The sequence below is a fragment of the Mobula birostris genome, chromosome 31, assembly GCF_030028105.1.
Source record: "Mobula birostris isolate sMobBir1 chromosome 31, sMobBir1.hap1, whole genome shotgun sequence".
Classification (NCBI taxonomy): domain Eukaryota; kingdom Metazoa; phylum Chordata; class Chondrichthyes; order Myliobatiformes; family Myliobatidae; genus Mobula; species Mobula birostris.
The window spans coordinates 27,064,204-27,091,309 of record NC_092400.1 but is presented as its reverse complement, the minus strand read 5'-3'; positions in this window follow the sequence as shown (position 1 = coordinate 27,091,309).

The window sequence follows — 27,106 nt, the reverse complement described above, 5'->3', positions numbered from 1 at the left end:
GGCGCTATACAGATGAAAACTAGGCATCAGACCGATATTCCTGAGCTTCCAGTGTTGTGTTTGGTGGCTCACTGGGCACCAGAACAGATACAAAAGTTGAACTCAGTACCCTGGGCTTCAGCAAGGCAGGCAGAGATCATGCTCCCAATTGAAATTGGGGGACCCTGCCACGTAATAGCAGATTTTCAGTTACCTCTGCCCATATTGCCACCATTCTCAACCTGAGTGCTTCCAGATACATTTCCCTGTCCCTCCTGTACAAGAATAGGCCACTACAGGTGACAGGTGTGCCATGAAATGAGTAGGACACCTCCCCCAAGAGGAAGAACTGGAAGGGCGACATTAATTAATACCAGGGGGCTTTTTCATTGACAGTCCGTTGGTGAACAGAAATGGTTTGGTATGAGATGAGATCGCCATCTGGAACTGAAAATCAGAGCCAGTACTATTTCTAAATGGAATGTAGGTGATGTCATGGATAGCCCTGGTTCTTGAATGTACCATCAAAGGGCTGCTTATTGGCTGCCATGATGTTTTCATCTGGTGTTTCAAAACAAATTTCTTTGGTTGTCCTGTTGATAGATGTGTTACTGTTCAAATTAACCCTCAAAGCAAAGCCCCAGAAAATTCAGAGCGAATGGGACAGATTTTTCCATTTCTTTCTTTTTTTTTGATGGTTATTTCTTCCTAATACCAACTGACTGAAAACTCAAACCCGTCTGTGTTGATGTTGGCTTCAAGATCCATGAGGGAGTAGGATCAGGGCTTTTAAGGAGAAGTCAAAGAGGCAGGAAGAGGTGGAGGGGGAAGAAGAGAGGGAGGAAGAAGCTGTCTTTTATGATTTGGAACTGGGAACCAAGCAAAGCGGACATTTTTTATCACTGCCATAGGTTGCACCTGGAAGTGATTGAGTTTACCCATGGGGAAAAGAGAACTGAGAGGTATTGGGGAGATCATTGTGGACAGGAAGTTCTATTGATAGACCAAAAGCAGGATTTGGAGCCGAGAAATTAGGAGCTACGGAAAGTTTTTTTTTCTCTCATTTTTGGTTAACCTGCTGAGTCTTTTGAATGACTTTTACTGGTTTATTTTAGATTACTGCACCAATTAAAGCTTAGCCCCTAACAACATGAATTAGGTTAGATTAGATTAGATTAGATTATGAGGACACGCAGTCCTCTTTTATTGTCATTTAGTAATGCATGCATTAGGAAATGATACAATGTTCCTCCAGAGTGATATCACAGGAACACAAGACAAACCGAGACTGAAAAACTGACAGAAAACACATAATTACAACATATAGTTACAACAGTGCAAAGCAATACCGTAATTTGATAAAGAACAGACCATGGGCATGAGAAAAAAAAGTCTCAAAGTCTCTTGAAGGTCCCATGATCTCACACGGATGGTAGAAGGAAGAAAAACTCTCCCTGCCATGAGCTTCCAGTGCCGCAAACTTGCCGATGCAGCACCCTGGAAGCACCCGACCACAGTTGACTCTTGAGTCCGTCCGAAAACTTCGAGCCTCTGACCAGCCCTCCAACACCGAGCACCGAGCACCATCTCTGCCAAGCGCTTCGACCCCGGCCCCGGCAACAGGCAATAGGCATAGCAATAGGATTTGGGGCCTTACCCTCCGGAGATTCTTGATCGCACAGTAGCAGCGACAGCGAAGCGGGCATTTCAGAAGTTTCTCCAGATGTTCCTCTGTGCTTCTCACGGCTGTCTCCATCAAATCAGGATTGTGCATGGCATCCTACTTCACAAATACAATCTTGTTATTACTGATATTTATTCCCATGAATGCTTAAATCTAGGCCTGCTTCTGGGATTATCCAACTAGACTACAATTCTTTTTTTATGATTATATGCTTTCCACTTTTCCTGTGGCAAGGCTGGCGCAGACTCTTTTTTGGTGACCATGGTTACGATGGCTCTGAACAGGTTTACCTCTGACTTAAAAAGGCTGTATGTCAGATATTTGTTTTTAATTATCAACCCAATCTGTGAAACAAAAGATCACCCAGTGAATGCATTGTTCATTTGTTATATGCCATATCATATGACATAGGCGATCGTGGTCTTACGACCATGATTGTTCTTGGCGCATCTTTCGAAAAAATAGGTTTGCCATTGCTTTCTGGGCAGTGTCTTTACAAGACGGGTGACCCCAGCCATTATCAATACTCTTTAGAGATTGTCTGCCTGGCGTCAGTGGTCGCATAACCAGGACTTGTGATATGCACCAGCTGCTCCTATGACCATCCACCCCCTGCTCCCGTGGCTTCACATGACCCTGATTGGGGGAGGTTAAGCAGGTGCTAAACCTTGCCCAAGTGTGACCTGCAGGAGGATGAGAAGCAACTTGATAAAGATATAGAAGATTATTAGAGGCAGAGACAGAGTGGACAGTCAGCACCTTTTTCCCAGGGCAGTAATGGCCTGAGAACACTCTGTTAGGGTGAGTGGAGGAAGGTTTAGGGAAGATATCAGAGATAGGATTTTGACTCAGTGAGTGATAAATGCCTGGAAGACACTACTGGGAAGATGGTTGAGGCTAACATATTTCTCTTATGTATGCAAGAAAAAAAAGAGGGTTATGGTCTATGTTGGAGAGAAGGGTTAAATTGATCTAAGTTCAAGGTATATTTATTATCAAATTATGTATACATTAAACAACCTTGAGATTCGTCTCCTAACAAGCAGCCATGAAACGAAGAAACCGAAGAGAACCCATTTTAAAAAAGACCATCAAACACCCAATGTGCAGAGAGAGAGAGAAAACCAAATAATGCAAACAATAAATGCAGGCAAATAGCGTTCTGAACTGAAATCCACAACGACAATCCTGTCCACAGATCCTGAATTCAGAGCAGGGCAACGAGCTGAACCGGGCTGACCCTTGCCCTCAGACCCGACACCAAGACCCTTTCAATCTGGCCAGGCACTTAAATTGTCAAAGGAACAATTGTTCCTTTGGCAACAGCATCTGCAGATTATTTTGTATTTACACCTAAATTGTCATCCAAACATTGGGTTCAGTCTTCTCAATACCCTCTGAGGCCTGGACCTCGCCATCTTGATTCAGCTTGTACCCCCCTCCATACAAGAATCAGCAAAATTTCTCTCTCTCTCTCTCTCTCTCTCTCTCTCTCTCTCTCTCTCTCCCCCGACCCCCCCAGCGAGGAAGATAAAGGTCCCTCCTGCAACAACAAGAGCAGAGACAAGCAACTTGCTGTTTCGATGTTACAATCTTCGATGTCACTTCTCCAAGCCCCCAGCCTCAAGGACCAATGGACTCTTTCGCTCCACCGAAGGAGAGAGGGAATGGGCTTGGTCAAGTACAGTAGCCGCCTTTCCACAGCAGTGGGCGATTAGCAAACACGCTGCCTGTTGTCTCGATGTCTCAGTGTTCCCCCAACATTTCAGTCGGCGAAGTCAGCGAGGAACCGGGTCGTCCAGGGGGTCGCTTCTCGAGGATGTGTTAGAGTGAGCTTTTTTGGGTAGATGATTTGTTTACACTTCATGACTTCGGCCACCAAACGTCTATTGGACAAAGTACTGCGGATTGAGTCCACAACAATGTGCTTCTGAAAAAGGTGTGAATACCAGATGCTTCTGGCGCCGTAGTTTGACCTGATGCTGTAGTTTCGAAGACAGTATTATCTATACATTATAAATATTAATTGTCTTCTATGTTAGCACGGGAAATGCCAAATAAATGTATCGTGGATTTAATTGCATTCCTAAAGGCTGTGGATACCAACCCAGACATGTTGGCGTCGGAAGGAAAGGGATGGAGTTAGGTGGTGTGATATTTTGTATGTAGCTTCAATAGGGAGCATTGTCCATGCATTGTCTATAACTTTTTAAGTATCAATTGCCTTTGTGTTTAATATACAAATATCGAGCCCACATTGGGCTAGCAGACCTTTCTACCGAAAGAGTCTCCGTCCATATGATGCCTGCTTTTTGTGTCGAATAAAGAAGCTGCTTTGTATCTACCAGTGATTCTGTCTCTCTGATGATCTCATCTACGTTACAACAGGTGCATGTCTTCCAGGCTGTTCCTGGAGACAGTGATGCGCTAGGCTGCACAGCCGGTCTGAAAATCCACCACTTGTGAAGAACCATAGTTTGAACTGTCGATCAAGGAGTCCAACAGAGCCCCAACCACCTTGAAAGAAAAAGAAAGACATAAGAGGAGAAGAATAAGCTGCTTTGTGGATGAACTGGAAGAAGTCACTGAGGTCTCCGAAAGCCACTGGCACCATCTTTCCACACCCCTTCCTCATAGACTTCCGGGGATTTTGTCTCACATCCCAAATGACCCCGTCTTACAGATGTGTGGTAGGCAAGTCAAGGAGGAGTTAGTGGGTATGTGAGAATGAAGGATACAGGAAGCTAAGTGGGAAAACAAAACTGATGGGATTGTTGTTAGAACCAAGTTGGACTCAATAGTCTTTTATGTCATAAGGAAATATGGGGAACATGAAATGGGAGTTAAACTCAGGAGAATTTATCTTTGATACTTAATTCAAAGGTTTTTAATCAAGATATGAATTTCTTTCTGGCAAAGTTAGGACAATAAGACTTGGCATTTGAAACAAATTAATTTGACCACTGCCTAATTTGACATCTGCTTCATTCAATCAAATAGGAAAATAGTACAGTGGAATAATTTAATTGCAGGTTTTATCTTAAATATTTTTGGTTGCCAGGCCAAATCCAGATGAGGTTTGGCCTGAGGTTTGCCACAAATGGAGTCTACGACCAGTGTCCTTTATTCCTCTCACTGGAGATCTGCACTGTGTGGTGTGATGTGGCAAGCAAAACAAAGCAAAAAGTTGAATAACAGCCCCCTGAGTCCAAGCTGTGCTGTTTTTACTGGAAAATATGAGTAGAAGCAAAATTTGTTTTCTTTTTCTGCCCAGGTAACTAACAGTGGCTGGTTTAGAAAAATATTAGTTGGGCCACTGCCCACAAATGCACAGTCAAAAAAAAACACATTCAACTTGTTAATACTCACACAGAAATGAGCCCACATAACCAACTCTTCACACAGACACACCACATAGAGAGAAACACACACACATACACACACTCACTCAAACACCACATATAGAAACATACACACATAGAGAAACATACACCACACACACACACACACACACACACACACACACACACACACACTCACTCAAACACCACATATAGAAACATACACACATAGAGAAACATACACCACACACACACACACACACAAACACACACTCACACAAACACCACACACACACTCACCCTCACACACACTCATTCACTCACAGACACACACTCACACATACACACACACAGACACATGCACACACACTCACAGCACAAACATACAACACACAGACACACACTCACACATACTCCACACAGACACTCGCCCTCACACACACACTCACTCACAGACACACACTCACACATACACAACACAGACACATGCACACACACTCACAGCACAAACGTACAGCACACACGCACAAACAACCTCACAACGTACACTCACAACACTCATCACATAGAGAAACATACACTCACAACACACATCACACATAAACACACACAAACACACACACACACACACACACACACACACACACACACACACACACACACACAAAATATGGCTTTACAATCAGAACAATGAAATTGGCTACTAAGTTTTAAACAGGACAGAGAGGAAAATGAAATTTTCTCTCTGGAGGAAACAGTAACATTATTGTCTAAAACGACAATGTTGAAAAAATTATACCTCAAAATAACAGCAGGAAACATTGGAAATAGGCAGTGAGTCATCTAGCATGTGTAATATTTTTGATCTCTTTAGAGTTGCAGCTTGTAAAGACAAATAACAGAGGCGCCGTATCAAGGTGACGTTCTGAACTCAACTGAGCAATAGCTAGGACAACCAAGTATTAAAGTCACCCCATGTTTAGCAGCTGATGCACAATGTACTTTACAAAGCTTGAAGGGGAATGGTGAGATCATGTTTTGTGTTGGCACCCTTCAGTAGAACTATTATGTTTGTTAAGAGGGCATGGCAGGCTGAGGGAATGAAATGGAACAACCCTATACCATTTCACAAGGCTCACTTTGTTCTCTATCTTGACCAATGCCTATTAGGATGAATTAAAAACAGAAAATGCTGGACACTCATTCGGTCAGGCAGCCTCCACAGAAAGCAGAACAGTTAACTTTTAAGGTCCAAGACTCCCCACCAGGAACTGATCTTGATTTTTATTGGGATATGGTTTTTGATTATGTAAAGCAACAAAATATTTAAATATCTGCAGACGTTTTCATAAATCACCCCAAAAATGTAAATCATGGACGCTCATTCACAATTTTCTCATTGGACGAAAGGAATACAAGCAGGGAATGTGAAAGCCAGCGAACACATTGTAAGCTCCCACAAGCAAAAATTATGAAATACTCTGTTTCATACTGTCACTTCAACACTCAATATTAGTTAAAGCACTAGAGAAAACTTCCCCTGTCGTCCTATGAAATGGTATGATGCTGTCACATACATCCGCCAGAGGGGCATTGGTTTAGCCTCCCATCTGAAAGACATCGTGTCAGACAGTGCAGCGTTCCTTCGTAAACGCACTGGGGAATCTCAGCCTGCAATTCTGTGCTCAGTTTTACTGAGTGGGAGCTCTGGACCCTGCGAAAAAAGGTGCACCTGCAGGAGAGAAGCCCTGCCAAATGAGAACGGTGAGAATGCAGTCGCCTAGAAGTGAAAGCCATTTCCAGTTCATACACAAAAGCCCGGGTATATTGTGCTCTCTTATGGCTGTTATCTTAAACCCCAGGAAACGTGACAATGTCTTTGCCTATTTAATCTGTATTAACTGATTGTATTTGAAAACTTTTTAAAATCCATAATTACACCCTCTTGTGGGACACTTAATCCGCATTAATTATGAATTAAGATGTAATTAGTGTTTGCGTTTTTCTATCTTGTATAAACCGTTTACAGCTCCAGTCATTGTACCAGTTGTATTAAAGGGCAGTATCATCATTGCCACAATACCCCCAAGAGATAGGACGACTTGTTTGCAGTGGCTGGCATAAGCATCAATATGTTAGCGGTTAGATTGTCTGTCAGGGAATCAAATGTGGAAGCATTGACAAGGTAAGATGAAAACGGCTTCCAATATGTTCCCAGCCAGCTGGGCTTGAGCTGATACGGATAGGCTAAATCAGATATAATCAGAAATCAGGATCACAAAACTTAATTAATCCACAGCGGTCTGATGTGCTTCCAATGCAAAGAGAGAGTACAACAGCTTCCATATATGTAGGGGACTAGCTCTGCTGGCATTGTCCACTGGATGCAGTGCAGGGGGATGGATCTGGGGTAGCAGATAGATAGATAGATATACTTTATTAATCCCGAGGGAAATTTGGTTTCGTTACACCTGCACCAAGAATAGAGCGTAAATATAGCAATACAAAAAACCCCAACAATCAAACACCAAAATGCAAACTATGCCAGATGGAAAATAAGTCCAGGACCAATCTATTGGCTCAGGGTGTCTGACCCTCCACGGGAGGAGCTGCACATTCAATGGCCACAGGCAGGAGTGACCTCCCGTGCTGCCAAGTGTTGTATCATGGTGGAATGTGGCCGAAGTCCAACAGTAAAAATTTCAATATCCAGTCTGCAAACACGTTCCTCGATTGTAATATGCCCCGGATTGCACCATCCGTTGTTAGCCAGAACAATAAGCACCCAACTCCTTTATGCTTACCACTCTCAATGCACATCCGGTCAGCCAGAACGGTATTACCCACCGAACTCCTCTTCTCCAAAAGTCTCTGTTGTCTCGACCCGGTCCTCTTTCCTCGGCTGAAAGAGGACCCGGTCCTCTTTCCTCAGTCCATGATCCTGAGGAATGGTGGATCACATTTGAAGTATCTTTTGGTTTATCCCTGTTCACATTTCTCTTTTTCCCCCCAAATTGTACCATTTACTTATTTATATGTTGAGATACAGCGCGAAATAGGCCCTTCAGTCAATCCCCCGTTTTAATCCCAACCTAATCATGGGACAATTTACAATGACTAATTAACCTTCCAACCAGAATGTCTTTGGACTGTGGGAGGAAACCAGAGCACCTGCAGGAAACAACGCAGTCATGGGGAAGAACCCACTGACAGTGGCGGGAATTGAACCTGGGCCGCTGGCAGTGTAAAGCTTTGTGCTAACCATTATGTCATCACTTGAGCAGACCAACCCTTCAGGCCATGCCATTCAGCAATCCCCCAACTGAATCTTAGCCTGATTACGACACAATTTACAATGACCAATTTAATTACTAACCCTTATATCTCTGGACTGTGGGAGGAAACCAGAGCACCCGGAGGAAATCCACTGTACGATTTTGTAACGTGCCAGCAGCAAGAGATAACAAATTGAGTCGGGTTTTAATATTAAAACCACTATATTTATTTACATTTACTCAAAAATATAGCAAATTAAATGAACTACTTTCTTAAACAGAAGTTAACAGTTTTATACATCTATAGCTCCCTTACAGTCAAACTTAGAACCCGTTCTTAACAAATCTAACTCAAGCACAGTCTTAAAGTGGCAGTTCAGAGAGTCCCAGTAATTCACATAATAGGTGACAGGAGAGACTTCTGGATTCACAGTGCAACGACGAGGCGACAATGAAGAATTCCAAAGATTCCACGGCTAGTGAACGAAGAAACGGTTACTGAAGATCCCAGCTGAGGAATACTGTTCCGAAGTCCACGAAGAGCGATTTCACAAAGTGACTGTCACGAAATCCACACCCATGGATCATATGAAGGACAGACACGTCTCCAGAATGCACAGTTTGCCACTGATTAACCCAATCCTTTGGGTATGAGTGAGCATTAGACTTTACCCTTCTCGATCGTGAGCTGTTCCCTGATAGCTCGAACCGTGCGATCTTCACCCTTCTCTCTCTTTCTTTTGACTCCTTCTCAGCACTATGCCCACATTTCTTTCATGGTGTTGGCATACGTCATAAGGTAATGCACACAGAAACGAAACTGTGGACTCCCAGTAAAACGAAACTGGGGACGCGTGACGCCCACAGTAAACGAAACTATGGACTCCCAGGAAAATGAAACTGTGGACATGTAACACCACTCAGTCACGGGTAGAACGTACAAACTCCTCCCAGGCTGCGGCGGGAACCATAAGCTCCATGGTAAATACATGCCAAACACCATGAGTATCATTGCCAACATAATTGCTACCTGCCCAATGCTGAAGGCACTGGAGCATGTGGTGGTTAGCTGTTTTCTTGAACTCTTCTGTCTTTCTGGTGAAGTGCATCCACAGTGCTGTTGGGTAGGAAGTTCCAGAGTTTAGACCCAACAACTGTGAAAGGCCGATGATATATTTCGAAATTAGATTGCCCTGCAAGGTGGAGAAGAACTTGCTAGTGTTGGTTTTCCGTTCACCTGCTGCCTCTTTGTTTATTTGAGGTGGAGGTCAGTTGTTTGGGAGATGCTGTTGCCAAGGATGTTCACAGAAATTATTCCACAATTGAAAGGCTTATCACATGAGAAGCGTTTGATGGTTCTGGGCCTGTACTCATTGGAATTCAGAAGAATGAAAGGGGATCTCACTGAAGCACATCGAATGTTGAAAGGCCTTGATAGAGTAGATGTGGAAATGGATCAGCCATGATGAAATGGTGGAACAGACTCGATGAACCAAATGGCCTAATTCTGCTCCTATATCTTATGATCTAAAGTGCAGTGTGTTTTGTAGATAGAAATTGCTGTATCCACTGAATGCAGATGATGGAAGGAATGAAGGTTTACGTTTATGGTGTCAATGAGGCAGCTGCTTTGTCTCTGACAGTGGGCAAGCTTCTTGTTTGATGTTGGAGCTGCACTCATCCATGTATGAGAAATTTCTGAACGCCGGTTTGCTGCCGCTGCTACTGTGCGATCGAGAATCTCCAGAGGGAAGGCCGCAAAATCCCCGGCTTTGCCTGCTGCTGGCGACCGAGGTTGAGGTCGAAGCATTTGGCAGAGATGGTGCTTGGCACTCGGTGTCGGAGGGCTGATCGGAGCTCGAAGTTTTCGGACGACTCAGAGTCGGACTGTGGTTGGGGATGGCAGGGAGAGTTTTCTTCCTTCTCCCGTCAGCGTGAGATGTGGGACTTTCGAGAGACTTTGAACTTTTTTACTGTGCCATGGCCTGTTCTTCATCAAGTTATGGCATTGTTGCACTGTTGTAACTATATGTTATAATTATGTGGTTTTTGTTAGTTTTTCAGTCTTGGTCTGTCCTGTGTTTCTGTGATATCACACCGGAGGAATATTGTATCATTTCTTAATGCAGGCATTACTAAATGACAATAAAAGAGGACTGTGTGTCCTTGTAAACTAATAATCTAATCTAATCTCCTTCTGCACAATATTCATTCACCTAGTCTACGTAAATTTCTGGTCAATGGTGAGTCAAAATTTTGATAGTGGAGGGCTTGCTGTGCCTCACAAAGGAGAGATGGACTATGGTGTGATAAGTCATCCTAGGCATTCAAACTCATCTTTCCTTGGAATCATTCCAACCAGGAGACACTTGGGAATGATGCAATAGAGGTGGAAGCAGTCTCCCTGTGTCCTTCAAGAGGACCACAGCCTTGTTGTGATTTGGAGGCTTGCGGCCTCAATGACCCGGAGAGCTATGTTGGCTGGAGTCAGGGCTGTATGTTTTGGCTTTTGGTAGGGTCACCCATGCCAAACAGGTCAAAGGGTAGAGAACAGAATAAGAGTAATCATTATTTTCCGCTAGGTTCGGGGTTCAGCTCAGGGCTAACAGCCCCGACTGGTAAAACAAAACTGTTACAGAAACAGCAATGGAGAATCCTTCTCCATCTGAGTGTGACGGTATTCCTGAGTCTCCACCCGGTTCTTGCATGACTGACAGTAGTGAAAACTGAGACGGAAGCACTGACACAATGAAGGAAGCCCAGAGATGGAGGACCTTCATGGCTGCCCTAAATGCCAGCAGCACAATGGGCAGAGTGAAATAAAAGTCTCCATTTGTGTTTGTGATTGCAATGATGTCCTTAGTGGGGGTGATGGTGAGAAGAGGGCCCATCCTATTATTGCAGTGGTCAACAAATCCTTCAGGTATGTGTACACAGAAGGCAGGAGGAGGAGAAGGCTGTGGTGACCAGTACATGATGTTCAATAAGTGTACTTTCAAATGCCATGTCCCACCACTTGAACAACCAGTAGAATAGCTTACTGGTCACGGTGGAACATTATTGCAAGCAGCAGCTGCTAAACAATGTGGTAGGCACAGTTGGATAACCACTCCCCAATCGAAAGGAAATATTCAACTTAAATGGAGAATTTTTAACTGAGTATATTGTGGATTCAGCAAGTAATTAGGAAGATACATAACTTGTTTTCCTTTGTTGCAAGAAAATTTTAGTCAAAGAATAAAGATAGAAAGGTAGAGAGAGTTTTATTTGGGTTTTTAGCGCTGGAAATAGTTACATTCCGACACGTCTCATTAGTGGGACAGATGCATGGTCGCATTTCTAGGGACCAGCTGTTTGTGCTTATGCTGCCCGGTTTAGCAAGCAGTGCGCCGGACACCCCTGCTGAAATCTGGAGGGAAAAACACAGAGGATGCAGAGGGGGATCACAAAGTCGAGGAAAGAGGACTGGGTCGAGACAACAGAGACTTAAAGAGAAGAGGAGTTCGGTGGGGAATAAAACAGACGAGTTCACGGTGCTAGCCAGGCATCAGAGAACATTTCGGGAGTGCAGTGTTATGTGTTTCACTGGAATGGGGCTGCACGAGGACATACCCGATCAAAACTTTTCCATGGACTGCTTCCAGACCGTTCGGGCTGACCAGAAGTGCACTGAGAGCAGTAAGCGTAAAGGAGTTGGGTGCTTACTGTTCTGGTTAACAACAGATGGTGCAATCCAAGTCATATTACGATCGAGGAATGTGTTTGTAGACCGGATATTGAACTTTTTACTGTTGGACTTCGGCCATATTCCACCGAGATACAACACTGGGCGGCACGGGAGGCCGTTCCTGCCTATGAACATCGAACATGCAGCTCCTCCCGTGGAGGGTCAGACACCCTGAGCCAATAGACTGGTCCTGGACTTATTTTCCATCTGACATAGTTTGCATTTTGTTGTTTGATTGTTGGGGTTTTTGTATTGCTATTCTTACGCTCTATTCTTGGTTGGTGCAGCTGTAACGAAACCCAATTTCCCTCGGGATCAATAAAGTATATCTATCTATCTATCTATCTAGGTGTCTTACTACAATTATATACTGTAGGGCCATGATGAGACTGCACCAGTACAAATGCTTAAGGGTCTGATCTCCCTAATTAAGGATACTTACTTACTTACTGCTCATTACACTGCTGATGTTTAGGGCAGCAATGAAGATTTTGCATCTCCGGCAGTATTCAGAACTTCCTTCATCATTACAGTAGCTTGGTTTTCACTACTGTCAGTCATGCAAGTTCCAGGTGGAGACTCAGGAATACTGCCACACTCAGATGTAGAAGGATTCTTCATTGCTGTTTCTGTAACCATTTTGCTTCACCAGTCAGGGTTGTTAGCTGAACCTCCAAACCTGGAAGACCGGTGGACCACGCATCATCTGGTCCTTACCCTTTAACCTGTTTGGCATGTGTGACCCTACCAAGAGCCAAAGCACAATGTCGTATCTCCAGCCAACATAGCTCTCCAAATCACTGAGGCATGCAAGTCTCCAAATCACAGCAAGGTTGTAGTCCTCCAGGAAGGCGGGAGGAGAGAGAGCAGCACGCCTGCACGTGCGCAGCCCTCTGGTGAAAAATGATATCGTATCTGTTAAATAGGGGCCGTGGACAATTCTGATTTGATGGAGAATGGACGTGAAAGCACAGAGGAACATCTGGAGAAATTTCTGAAACGCCCGTCCCCTGCTGTCGTTACTGCGTGGTCGGGAATCTTTCGGAGGGTAGGCCTCAAAATACCCGGCTTTGCCTGCTGTCGGTGTCCGAGGTTGAGGTCGAATCATTCGGACAGAGATGACGCTCAGGACTCGGTGTCGGACAGCTGATCAGAGCTCGAAGTTTTCGGATGACTCAGAGTCGGACTGTGGTCGGCATGGCAGAGAAAGTTTTTCTTCCTTCTCCTGTCTGCGTGAGATGTGGGACATTTGAGAAACTTTGAACTTTACTGTGCTCATGGACTTCTTCATCAAGTTATGGTATTGTTGCACTGTTGTAACTATATGTTATAATTATGTGGTTTTGTTAGTTTTTTCAGTCTTGGTCTGTCCTGTGTTTTGTGATATCACACCGGAGGAAATATAGTATCATTTCTTAATGCATGCATTACTAAATGACAATAAAAGAGGACTACGTGTCTTCATAATCTAAAAAAAGAATAATTTAGGATGGAGATATGTATTTGTAACAGAGGGAGTGAAACAAAGGTTCATTGGATTGATTCCTGATTTGGTAAGTTGGTCCAGTCAAATGAGTCTAAGTAAGCAGCTCCATGCTCTCTAGAATTCAGGAGCAGGAGAGATGATCCTACTGAAACATAGAGAATTGATATTTCCTATTCTTGGATGTGGGACTGATGTTCCAAGAACCAGAGTTTGTAGTATGAGGTGATGATCGCTCAGTACAGACACGAGATGATATAAAAGGAGTTGGCAGTTCTCTGCACAAGAAGGCTGCCATGGTGTTAGTTGATGAACTTGTTTAAGAATAAATAGAAAGTATTTTGGATATTAAGAGAATCAGGGAATTTGGGGTCAGTGCAGAAAGGTAGTGCTGAGTTAAAGTGGCATTTTACCTCTGCATTACTTTCCTGCGCTAACCTAATGATGTTTTGAATGTTGGAGCAGGCACGGGCTGTTGAATAGCCCACTCTTGTCTTTTGTGTTTCCATGTTGATCTTTAGAATGCTCCCACTCTTACAATGAGGTCTAAATCATTAAGATATATATTACAAAAAGCAAAGGACAGATCACTGAGTCTGGAAACACTCTATCAGACACACAAGCACTTGTCAAGCCTTGCTTTTTGCGGAAGGCCAATTTTTGATGCAATGTGCTGCTTTCACTTGGAAATTTGAGACTGATGAGATTTCTACCATGTGATACCTTCTCAAAAACTATGTTAAATCCTTGCAGTGGCCATCACCCACGCGGACCTCATTCAATTTCCTTGTAACTCCTCCAAAAAAAAACTCAATCATTGCCCAGACACAATCTTCCCTTTAAATCCACACTATCTGTCCACGGTTGATCTGTCCCTGAAAGGAATAATTTACTGGCCTGTAATTCTTCAGTTTTAGCATTTACTCCCTTTTAACACAATGGGACAATGTTAGAAGTCCTCTAATCCCACGTGGTTCTCCAATCCTGTAGTCTCAGATATCTCTTCAAATATTACTCCTAGATTTTCTATGCCCTTCCAGGCCAGGTGTTCATAAGCTGGAGTGCACAGGCCCCTTGTTTGATGGTATTGGTCCATAGCATAAAAAAGGTTAGGAACACCTGTTCTAGGTTTTCTGCAGTCAAATCTCTCCCTTCCTCCTCTCCACTTTCCTTGGCACAGCCCTAGCCTGGAGCATCTCCGCTGTCCAAGGTGACAAAGTCTACATGCTGGTGAGGATGTGGTGAAAGAACGAAAAGACAGAGAAGGTAAAGCCAGATTTATTTGTTTATCACTGGTACATAGAAACATAGAGTGAAATGCAATGTTTGCATTAGTAACCAGCACAACCTAAGGATGTACTGGGGGCTGACGGCAAGTATCACCACACATTCGGGCACTGAACGGAGGCTGTAGGCACATTCATTTGCAAGCATGCAGACCCAGCCCTTAATGCAATGTTAAACAACCAATATCTTAGCTTCCATTACAAAGCAAACAGTAGTTTCCCCCCCATGCCTGAGTGTTGACAGACAAATACGAATTTGTATTTCCTTGGTTCCGTGTGCATTATGACTTCCAGCCAAAGTTGATACTTGATTTACTGCAGTAGATTTCAATTGAATTTACTATAAAAAAATGTATGCAGCTACCAAGGAAATCAATCCACAACAAATAACACAAGATAAAGTACAGCTGAAATTAATCCATCCCATATAGATAATTTTCTTTGCTTACACATGCTGTAAGATTGTAGTCTGAACCTGTCAAGTGTGTGTGCCAACAATGGAATCATACCCAACAGAATCCTGTCACCTGTGGATGTGGTATTATTATGAAAACAATAATGTGAGCAAGCTTTGGATCAAAATTAATATCTCCTTTATTCGTCAGGATCGTAATAGCCAAGGAATCTTTGATTTCTGAGTGTGCAAATATTCGGGAATCAAGCATAACTAAAGCTGTTTGCAAATGCTGATTGCATTATTTACTTTCAATATTATCACTGGGAGAGGTTTATGCTAATAATAACCTAAAATTTTTAAATGGATATTTACACATTTTGAAAGAGCACAAGATTGCCGTTGTTATATTAAGCACACAGGTCCTGGCAATGCTATTCTCTACCAGGTCGAGTGGCAGCAGTGATCACAGGAATATTAATCCAGCAACCACCACTCTACTTTTGACTTTCTTCTTCAGAATCAGAATCCGGTTTATTATCACTGGTATATGCCATGAAATTTGTTGCTGTGAGGCAGTAGTACATTGGAATACATACTGCACTAATAAAAGCTGTAAATTTCAGTAAGTGTTTGTACTGTGTAAAAATGTGTGTGTGTGTGTGTGTTGTATATATATAAAAAGTTAAATTAAATATAGTGCAAAAAGAGGATAAAAAAGTAGAGAGGTACAATTTGTGGATTCAATGTCCATTCAGAAATCAGATGGCAGTGGGGAAGAAGCTGTTTCTGAATTATTGAGTGTGTGCCTTCAGATTCATATATCTCCTTCCTGATGGTAGCAATGAGAACAAGGCATGCCCTGGGTGAGGGGGATCCTTAATGATGGATGTCGCCTTTTTGAGACGTCATTCCTTGAAGATGTGTTGGATACTAAGGAGACCAGTGCCCATAATGGAGCTGACTAACTTTACAACTCTCTGCAGCTTACTTCAATCCTGTGCAGTAGCCACCAACCCCCCACCCCAGCCCCATGCAGCCAGTTAGAGTGCTCTCCACAGTACATCTGTAGAAACTTGCAATTTGTTCATTGATTTTAGGCAGTCCCTCAGCTTGAGATGCCTTGCTTCTGCTATGCAATGGTTGGTTCCAACACGGGGCAGGAGATGCGTACTGGTACAGGTGGCTGAGCAGTTTGTGAGATGGTGGACTCATTCCCTCGAGCTTCTTGTAGATTGCCTCCTACTGCACGGATGAGGTTCTCGTTACCATATCGAATGCTCCTCCTCTGCTTTCATTGGTCATAGACCCATGATTCCCAGGATTTAGAACAGAGTTGGAATTGGAATTGGTTTATTATTGTCACAAGCAATGAGACATGTGCAAAAACAGTCCTGAATCACATTCTTATCAGTCAATTCATTACAACAGTGCATTGAGGTAGTACAAAGTGAATCAACACAGAGTAAAGTATTATGGTTACAGAGAAAGTGCAGTGCAGGTAGACAATAAAGTGCAAGGTCATAACTTGGTAAATTGTGAGTTCAAGTGTCCATCTTCTCATCCTAGGGAATCATTCAATAGTTTTGTAACTGCTGGATAGGAATTGTCCCTGAGTCTGGCGGAACATACTCTTAGGCTTGTGTATCTTCTGCCCTTTGGGAGTGAATGTGGAGAAAAGAGAACGTCAGGAGTGCATGGTGTCTTTGATTATTTTGGCTGATCGATGAGGCAGTGAGAATTGTAGACAGTGTCCATTGAGGGGAGGTTGGCTTTTGTGATGTGCTATGTTGTGTCCACAACTCTCTGCACTTTCCTGCAGTCATGGGCGGAGCAATGACTTGCCACACAAAGCTGTGGTGCATCCAGGTAGGCTGTATCGATAAAAGTTGCTAAGAGACAAAGGGGATGTGCCAACCAAATTTTCTTGTGGAAGTAGAGGATCTGGTGAGCTTTTGCGACGGTGGCTGCAATGTGGTTGGACCAGTTCAAGCTACTGGTGGTGTCCACTCCTGGGAACCTGTTGACCTTAATCCTCTCAACCACAGCCCTATTGACATAAACAGGAGCATGTCCACCACAACCCTTTCTGAAGTCAATCACCGGCTCTTTTGCTTTGCTGACGTTGAGGGGAGGATTGATGTCTTGACACCGTATCACATGGCTTTTTATCTCCTTCTTGAAAATTAAGCAGTTATTAATGATCATCAGGGAAGCTTGAAAGAGACTTCAAAGGCCACTTATGCCTGATGAGATCTCAAGAGCATTTGGGGATGAAACCATGGGATCTGCTTGCTTCTTGGACCCCACTCCATCTTGTGAGTTGTATCTTGGGCACAGAGGCTCAGCTTGCCCTCTCTAGACCAAATTTACGGTTGGACAGGGAGGCAGGCATTACAGTCAGACAAGTCCAAGATGAAAGAGTACAGAGAAAATTTACAAGGATGTTGCATGTACTGGAGGACCTGTATGATAAGGAAAGATTGAGTAAGTTAGGACTTTATTTCTTATAACATAGAAGATTGAGAAGAGATTTGATAGAGGTATACAAAATTATGAGGGGTATAGATAGGGTAATTGCAAACAGTCTTTTCCACTGAGGGTGGGTGGGTATACAACTAGAGGTCATGGGTTAAGGGAGAAAGGTGATAAGTTTAAGGGGAACATGAGGAGAAACTTCATTCAGAGGGTCATGAGAGTGTGGAATGAGCTGTCAGTGCAAGTGGTGCATGAAAGCTCAATTTCAACGTTTCAAAGAAGTTTGAATAGGTACGTGTATGGTAGGGGTGTGGAGGGCTATTGTCTGGGTGCAGGTTGATGGGACTAGGCAGTTTAAATGGTTCACCATGACTAGATGGGCCGAAAGGCCTGCTTTTATGCTTTGACTCTGTGGCAGTTTTCAAACTTGACTTTTCCAACATGTTGTGGCTTGCTTTCCAAATCCTTCCCTCCAATATCTAAAAGTCAGCCAGTAGCTTGATGCCTGTATCCAAATTGGTACCGTGTGTAGTTCACGGATCATAGACATCCATTATTAATATTGTTTTGGCCAATTAGATTAGATTAGATTATGAGGATACTCAATCCTCGTTTATTGTCATTTAGAAATGCATGCTTTAAAAAATGATACAATGTTCCTCCAGAAAGATATCACAGAAACACAGGACAAACCAAGACTAGAACTGACAAAACCACATAATTATAACATATAGTTACAACAGTGCAAAGCAATACCGTAATTTGATAAAGAGCAGACCATGGGCAGCACCATTGGAAGCACCTGACTGCAGCTGATTCTGAGTCCGTCTGACAACTTCGAGCCTCCAACCAGCCCTCTGACACCGAGCACTGAGCACCATCTCTGCTGAGCGCTTCGACCCCGCCCTGGCCGCCAAGCAACAGGCAAAGCCGAGGACTCGGGGCTTTCCCCTCCGGAGATTCTGGATCACACAGTAGCAGCGGCAGCGAAACAGGCATTTCAGAAGCTTCACCGGATGTTCCTCTGTGCTCTCACGTCTGTCTCCATCAAACCAGGATTGTGCATGGCACCCTGCTTAACAGATAACAGACATCATCACCGGAGCTGCCACTGCAAGCTGCGTCACGCCGCCATCTTCTCCTCCCTGCATCAAGTGATTGGGGAATTCAGCAGAACCATGACCTCTGTCTACTAATAGAAGTGGCAGTCCTCCATATCCAGGAGTTCCAGGGCATGGAATTAGTCAATGTTCCAGTGCTATCACGGCAACGTTGTCAAAAAGAGTAAATGAGAGAAGATTAGGGTCACAGCTTCATACACTATACATTCCCCAGATGCACAATGAGGCCATTTGAGCAGGTAAATAAGAGTGGCCAGCAACAGCTCTGGTCTATCTCACTTTCAGGCAGAGATCAATAATGTAAAGAGAGGTTCAAAATTCAAAGTTCAAGGTAAATTTTATTATCAAAGCACATATATGTTACCATATACAACTCTGAGATTCATTTTCCTGTGGGCATACTCAGCAAATCTATAGAATAGTAACTGTAACAGAGTCAATGAAAGATCAATCAGGGTGCAGAAGACTGTGCAAATGCAAATATAAATAAATAACAATAAATAACGAGAATATGAGATAATGAGATAGTCCTTATACTGATATGCAAACAACAGGAATTCTGCAGATGCTGGAAATTCAAGCAACACACATCAAAGTTGCTGGTGAACGCAGCATAGGAAGAGGTACAGTCGACGTTTCAGGCCGAGACCCTTTGTCAGGACAAACTGAAGGAAGAGTTAGTAAGAGATTGGAAGAGGTACAGTCGACGTTTCAGGCCGAGACCCTTCATCAGGGCTAACTGAAGGAAGAGTTAGTAAGAGATTTCTTACTAACTCTTCCTTCAGTTAGTCCTGACGAAGGGTCTCGGCCTGAAACGTCGACTGTACCTCTTCCTAGAGATGCTGCCTGGCCTGTTGCATTCACCAGCCACTTTGATGTGTGATGCTTATACTGATATCATTGGTTGTGGGGACATCTCAGTGGATGGGCAAGTGAGGGTAATTATTCCCTTTGTTCAAAAGCCTGATGGTTGAGGGGTAGTAACTATTCTTGAACCTGGTGGGGTGAATCCTGAGACTCTTGACCCTTCTACCTGATGATGGCAGTGAGAAAAGAGCATAGCCTGGGTGGTAGGGATCTCTGATGATGGATGCTGCTTTCCTGTGACAGCATTTCATTTAGATGTGCTCAATGGTGGGGAGCTATACCCGTGACATACTGGGCTGAATCCATTGCATCTTGTAGGATTTTCCGTTCAAAGGCATTGGTGTTCCCATCCCAAGTCGTGATGCCGCAGTCAATATACTCCCCACTGCACTAATTGAGAGAGAAGGAAAAACCTGAAATTCCTGATACAGACCGTTTGAGAGATTTCAGGTGCTATTTCCCATTCAGAAGGGAAAAAAAATGTTTAAAGACCAGGATCCACCTAGTAAAACGATGCAAAACAACATGTGCTCTAAGTAATCAGAACAGGTTTTATTTTGATCCGGTTATGCTTCCAATTGATCAAATGAACTGTAAATAGTCAATAGTAAGCTTAACTCCCCTGCTCTATCACACAACTACAGCTTAGAGTAAAACTCTTACGGATACAATCTCGATTCTCCTTGCACGACCAGAAGCTGAACGTGACATTCAATATTAAACCTTAAAGATTTCACATTATCATATCTGCTGCTGGGGTAATCCTGCAAGAAAGATCTTTCTGGGAAATAAACTATCAAAAATATTTCTTCATGAGCTTTAATGCTGGGTTTGCTGTGTCAATTTGATACATAGGGAAAGGCAAAAATAGCTGTTTGCTTACTATCTGGTAAATTAAATTCGAGAAAGGCTATAAAAAGTAAAAGTGTTAGATATATAATGTGATTGAATTAGGTGCAAGCTTCGCACTTGTCCCCTCTGCTTCAGAAAGGAATTGGGTAGGGAAAGGGTGACGGTGAGAGCACTTGGGGAAAGATGCAGCAGCCAGCCCCTCGGTAAAGATGAGCTAGTGTAAAATCCATCAGCCTTTTCCCTGCTCTTTCTATCCACACCTAATTTTCACCTCGGCCAGAATTGGATGAGCCCCGCGTTGCTGGCTGGCTGGCTCGCAGCATAAATTGCACTGCCTTGCACGGCAAAAGGTCAAGACTGGGTACTTGATGAAGTGGATTGACCTATTGAATAGTGCTTCACTCCACTTAGTCTTGGCCAATAGTATTGTGGCAGCAATTGAAAGCACGGCCAGTGAATTGCTGCGCAGGATTAAATGCTCTGCTCACTGTGTGAAATACCCAGGAAAAAAAACTGAAAGAGAAAGAGAGGATAGAGAGATAGAGATAGAGATAGAGAGAGAGAGAGAGAGAGAGAGAGAGAGAGAGAGAGAGAGAGAGAGAGAGAGATAGATAGATAGAGAGAGAGAGATAGATAGATAGATAGAGAGAGAGAGAGAGAGAGAGACAGAGAGAGAGAGAAGGAACTGAAGTACCAGCAAACAAAGGTTCTGGTTGTGTGATGTAGAAATGACGTTAAGCTACCAATCTTCACTCCTGGTTCTGGAGGGTATTTTTAAGGGTACCTCGTTCACTTCTCATCTTGGAATCAGGTGGTGTAGCCTCAGAACGGCATTGTGTCTTCCTATAGCACAGGCACACGACAGCTTGCCTGGAGGCAGGGAGGGTGGTTTACGGGACAGCAATCAGCAGTAGAAACTCTGGTTGACTCTCGCCTGCCTAATCCGGCGACGTGAAGGTCAATCCCTGCCCTGGGTGTGATCCGACAAACGAGGACAGAAGCTGACACTTCGGATCTTTGGGTTAATGTACCTGGATTCCGGTTACCTTTTCACTCCTCGGGGGGAAAATATTGTACATTGAAGAGGTCAGATGCAGAATCAGCGGGCTCATACTGATAAATGTCAAATCTCTCATTGAACCAGATATTCTCTTGTGTCAAATAATGTAGGAGAAAAAAAATCCTTCAAGCTCCTCTTTTCATGAAGCTTCCTTTTGAATCCTTTTACAATTCCACCAGGTCTAATCAGAAACAACATTGCCTTAATAATCAATGCTTCCAGAGGTGCAATTCTTCAGGCGGAGGAGGGAACCCAGTTACATTGTATACAGCCGTTGTTGGCAGAATTTCAGATGGTGATGAGAGAGTGCACAGGAGTGAGATAGATCAGCTAGGTAAGTGGTGTCACAGCAACAAACTTGTACTCACATCAGTAAGACCACAATACTGGCGGTGGACTTCAGAAAGGGTAAGACGAGGGAAAACACAGCAGTCCTCATAGAGGGATCAGAAGAGGAAAGAGTGAGCATTTTCAAGTTCCTGGGTGGTCAATATCTCCGAGGTTCTAATATGGACCCAATACACAAAGAAGGCATGGCAATGCCTATATTTCACTAGCAGTTTAAGGAGATTTGATATGTCACCAAAAACACTTGCAAAATTTCTACAGATGTACCATAGAAAGCATTCTAACTGGCTGCATCACCGTCTGGTATCGAGGGGGCGGGGTGGTGGGAGCACTGCACAGGATCGAAGTAAGCTGCAGAAAGTTGTAAACTTAGTCAGCTCCATCACGAGCACTAGCCTCTGTAGTATCCAGGAATCTTCAAGGAGTGATCTCTCAGCAAAGCAGCGTCCACCATTAAGGATGCCCGTCAGTCAAGTCATGCCTTGTTCTCATTGCTACCATCAAGGAGGAGGTACAGGAGCCTGAAGGCACACACTCAGTGATCCAGGAACAGCTTCTTCCACTATGCCATCTGATTTCTGAATGGACATTGAACTAGTGAACACTACCTCACTACTTTCTTATTTCCATTTTTGCACAATTTATTTAATTTAATTATTTAATATATATATGCACGTATATACTTACTGTAATTCACAGTATTTTTCTCTATTATTATGTATTTCATTGTACTGCTGCCGCAAGGTTAACAGATTTCACAACACATGCCAGTAATATTAACCCTGATTCTGATTCTCATTCTAATTCTGAGGAATGACAGCCAACAGTCTGGGATGCTGGGGAAATACATGTCTTTCTGTCAAGAAAGACCACCTCCTTTGAACAGGCTCTAAGTGTTGTTTCTCTTGATTTATTGGTCTAATTACACCACAGTGTCAGACACAAAGTTCTGCTATGTTTTCCATGGTAAGCCAAAATAAACAGCTGATATTTGATAAAAACATCTTTAAACTCGCGCTTTATGGCTATAACTGAAAAAATCATTTTAATTGGCTGGAGTTTAACTTGGCCAATGAGCTGTTGCACTTTGAAGATTTTTTTTTGCATAGCTGTATCTTAATGATACATTTTTGTGCTTGCTATCTTGTATGTGCTATGTGTGCTTTGTGCTGTGTATGATTGTAGATACTATGTTTTGCACCTTGGTCCTGGAGGTTATATTCATGTGTATTCATATATGGTTGAATGACAATTAAATTTGAATTGAAATATAATGCGACAGGACACTGTTAATGGAAAGACCCTGTTGTACCTAGAGATGTTATGATCCAGGAGGTTTTTTGGAAGTCAAGAATGAGGTGTAAATCTTGTGGTTACAGAGAACAAAAGAAAGGAAAAAGAACAAAGAAATTTAACGTTCAAAGTAAATTTATTAACAAAGTACATACATCTCACCGTATACAACCCTGAGATGCATTTTCTTGCAGGAATATTCAATAAATCCTTAATACACTCAATCAAAGACCACATCAACTTGACTGTTCAACCAGTGTGCAAACGACACCAAACTGGAAATTCAAAAAGATAGAAATAATAATCATAATAAATAAATAAGCAACGACTATCGAGAACGTGGGATGAAGAGTCCGTGAAAGTGAGTCAACAGGTTGTGGAAACCTTTCAATGTTGGGGCGTGAAGTCTAGAGAAGTCATCCCTTTTGGTTCAAGAGCCTGATGGTTAAGGGATAATAACTGTTCCTGATCCTGGTGGTGTGAGTTCTGAGGCTCCTGTACCTTCTTCCTGACGGCAGCATTGAAAAGGGGACATGCCCTGAGTGATGGGGATCCCTGATGACGGATGCTGCTTTCCTACAACAGCATTTCATGTCCATGTGCTCACCGGTGGGGAGCCCTTTACATGTGATCCACTACTTTTTGTAGGATTTTCTGTTCAAGGGCATTGGTGTTTTCATACCAGGCTCTGAAGGAGCCTGTGGACTCCTTATATAATATTAAAAACTAGCTCAAACCAGCCATTCCATTGATAATGAGCAACCTATGAGACATTCAAGTTCAGTAGTGTGGAAAGGGCTGCAGAGAAGCTGCCGAAAGCATATATAACTCCAGCTATACCACAGTTACTTATCATTCACTAAACAATTACAGACAATCAGGTGATTGTGTCCGCACATAAACGAGCATAAAGAAAGTTAAACTGCAAGGAAAACAACAATTTAATCCAACAACCCTGAACAGTGTTTTTTGTGCAGATGGATCTTGGGCTCCAGGTCCATAGCTCCCTGAAAAATGGTAAAAATGATAGACTGGTAAGCAAGACATATGGCCGAGGAACTGAGATCAAGAAGTTATGTTGCATTTTTATAACACTCCAGTTATACCACATCTGAAGTACTGCATTCAAAGAAGAATAGCCCTTAACTCAGCAGTGGAGTTAGTGGGGCACTGTCATGACGGTGTTTCCGTAGCAAGCTATTCTTGTTTTTACGAGGCCGAGTTGCAAGCTTGACGCTCAACCCGACTTGGATTTGAAATTGGGAACCTTCGCTCCGGAGCCCGGCGCTGATATTATTGCGCCAGCAAGCGGGACTATTGCATTCAGTTCTGGTTATATTATAGAAAAGATGTCAGAGAGGATGCAGAAGACATTCACCAGGATGCCACCTGGATTAGAGGGCACCTGCTATGTGGAGGGGTTGAACAAAATGGGGTTGCTATCGCTGGAGCAACAGACACTGAGGGGAATCCTGCTAGAGTGTTATAAAATTGTGAGAGGCCTACATAGAGTAGACCAGAGTTAATTTTTTCCCAGGGTTAACGTGTCCTATACTAGAGGGTATGCACTTAAGGTGAGGGGGGCAAGCTCAAGAGAAATGTGCAGGGCAAGTTTTATTTTTTTTTTACACAGAGTGGTGGGTGTTTGGTATGCACTGTCTGTGGGTGGTGGTGGGGACAAATACAACGAGGCATTCTAAGAGGCCCTTAGATGGATAAATACACAGGCAGGAAATGGACTTGGACATGATTTAGGTCAGGGGTTCTTAACTTTTTTTTTGCCATGGACTCCTTTGCAGTCTCATGAAGCCTATGGACCCCTTCTCAGAATAATGTATTTAAATATGTAAAATAAGATACATAAGATTACAAAATAAATTAATTATATTGAAATACAGTTATCGAAATAATAAAATATAATTGAAGGAAATGCTGCATTTCAGTTAGAGGTTAATGAAAAAAGATGTAGTATTTTTCCCATCCCTGATTTGGGTAGAAAGGATCAGTTTAGTTGGGTATTTGATTGCTAATTTCTAAGTTCAGAGTATTTATTATTGAAGAATGTTTAGATTATAGAACCTTGAGATTTATTTGCTTACAGGCAGCTGCAAAGCCAGAAACCCAAAAACACCCCAAAAAAAAAGAAAATAAATGAACAAAAATACAAGACCAACATCCAATATGCAAGAAAAAAACAAACACAAATCATGCCAACAGCTGAAGCAAACAACAACAATCCAAACTAAAAATTGAATACTCCGATCTGAGCCCTGGAGTAGGCCCAAAGCCTCGCTCATCAGTTCATGCTATTAGCGGGCATGGAGGACAACAGATGGGGCAGTTTTCATAGCCTCAGCGCCATAGGGAAAGAGGATTGACCATCGTGGAGAATAAGCAAAATTGGCTCTTGCCCCAGATCCGAACACCCTATCTTTTCAGTCTATCTGAGCTGGCATTTAAGCTGACCAAATAACAGAATAGCGAAAGGCTCTGGCGCCCTGGAAAGAGGATAGAATATCACGGAAAATGAGTGAATTCGGTTCTCACCTCCAATCTGGGCTGGTGCTTAAACTGTCTAAACAGCGTATTGTACCTCGTTCCAGGACCTAGGCTCCGCTGCTGCGAAAGGTTCTGGGCCTGGACCACGCTGCCTAGTGACTCGCTTCAGGCCCAAATTTCATTGCCCAGCCCGAAGCCTCTCTCAATCTCTTCAAGTCAGCTTGGCGCCCAGAACAACTCAACCTTGCTCCTGGGCCAGCTGTGTGGACATTGCAACTCCATCTCAATGCTTCTGCAACATGCAATTTCGGCTCATCACCCGAACTCGCCTCACCATTGCTTGCCCCTTCGCTGTTTGCAGCGATAACTTCACACAATTTACCTCAGGAAAGGGATTTTTTGTTAGGTTTTTAGTCAGATTTCTTAGTTTTTTGACTACCAGGAATCTGTCACACTCATTCGGTAGTGCCATCTTAACAGAAATTTAATTGGTTTGGCACAATATTGTAGGCTGAAGGGCCTGTACCTGTTCCATTCTGTTTTATGTTCTATGTTCTATGTTTTAATAGACATGATCTACTCTCCCATAAGCATAACTGGTTAAACAAAAAAAAACACCATGCAAAATTTCTGGCTTGAGTGGTGATCTGTTTTCAGTCAACAAGGCAGATTCTGGGTTACGCTTCAGGCATTGTCGTGTCCCTAGATCCTAGAGAGCATCCTGGTTCATCCGCCATCCACTGGTAGTTGCTGAGAGATGCTCCTGTGTGAGTGACTGGTGAGGACAAGATCAAGCAGCGTGGGAATCTGAGGCCTGGATGATGCAATGGGGGCTTTCAGCAATGAAAGACTAAATCCTAAACTCAAGAAATTCTGCAGGTGCTGGAAATCTAAAGCCATGCACACAAAATGCTGGAGGAACTCAGCAGGTCAGACAGCATCCATGGAAATGAATAAACAGTCGATGTTTCGGGCCGAGACCCTGGAAAATCCTGCTGAATTTGTCTGGCTTGGACAGATAAGGTTGTAAGGACAGCCAGCATCTATGGCACAGCTGGCCAGCAAGGAACTGAGAACTTACCGGTTTCAGAAAGCATGGGGACAAAGCAGAGAGGATCGTTCAACACCTCACCCCACATTTGCCTTAAATGCGTGATCCCTCAAAAATGTGTAGAAAGCTGGCAGGGCTACATCACACCAGCAGCTCATCTGAAGGAAGAAGCTTAAATAGGCACTATTAATGACTGTCCAGAATGGTGAGTCTTAATTGGTGAAGTAACGATTAGCTAATTAATAGGCCAGGAATTGACCGTTGTTATGTACTGATTCTGCTGATTACAATGTAATGGCTCATGAATAGTCCAGCTTCTTTGTTAAGGGAGGCTTGTTCCAGATCGATTTAAATTTTTTCTTTGGGAC